This window comes from Octopus bimaculoides, chromosome 1 (genome assembly GCF_001194135.2).
Source record: "Octopus bimaculoides isolate UCB-OBI-ISO-001 chromosome 1, ASM119413v2, whole genome shotgun sequence".
In the NCBI taxonomy this organism is placed as follows: domain Eukaryota; kingdom Metazoa; phylum Mollusca; class Cephalopoda; order Octopoda; family Octopodidae; genus Octopus; species Octopus bimaculoides.
In genome coordinates, this window is record NC_068981.1 from 199162413 (window position 1) to 199163343 (window position 931).

Sequence of the window (931 nt, forward strand, 5' to 3'; positions counted from 1 at the left end):
ACACACACACACACACACACACACACACACACACACACACACATCCTTAGCTGTGTGAATGTGATCTAAATGCCACAATTGTTTGTACCTATGTATAATCTTCTTTACACTGAAACAAATTGATGTGATTAATGCTTGAAGAGAATGAACAAAATATCATATACCTGTGCATCTAACCTTATTCTTTTTGCTGCCTCCTATAGTTTTTATTATCTTTTAACTCTTATTGCCTCCCATAGATTGTATCCTTTAACTTTTATCGCCTTCCATAGTTTTTCATCTTTTAACCCTTATTGCCTCCCATACATCTTATCTCTTAACTCCTTTACTGCCATCTTTTGCTTTTTGGATTATCTGAATATGTCCAACTAAAATATGCTTTCAACACACCTGTATTCAATTCTGATGTGACTGTGTGTATATGTATATATTCACACACAAATGCATAAGTATGTGTTTGGGTGTGTATATATATGTATGTATATGAGCGTAGAGACACATACACAAAGTTGTACAGCTTTTAATGCTGGTTATTCACTATGAAAACAGTTTCTATTTATTTTGCATTTTCGTTTTTTTTTTTTGTTTGTTTATAAGCCACATTTTCATTTATATTGCCAAATGCTGATAAAAATTATACACCCAATGATATTATTTTGTAGATATCTTTCGGATGACAACAACAACAACTCCTTTCTGTGCCATGCGTCTCCCAGTGGCAAATTTGTGAAATAAAACATGGCAACTTTGTTTTAAAGAACAAAAATAAAGCATAAAACATTTTGACCATTTCTGTTCACCTGAATTTCTTACATTGATCAGTCTTTACCCAATTCTATCAGGAAGGATTGATGTCTTCCTTGAATTCCTCCATCCCTCACTCACCTTCTCATTTACTTAGATATTTCTCTATAATCCTCTGTAATCCAAT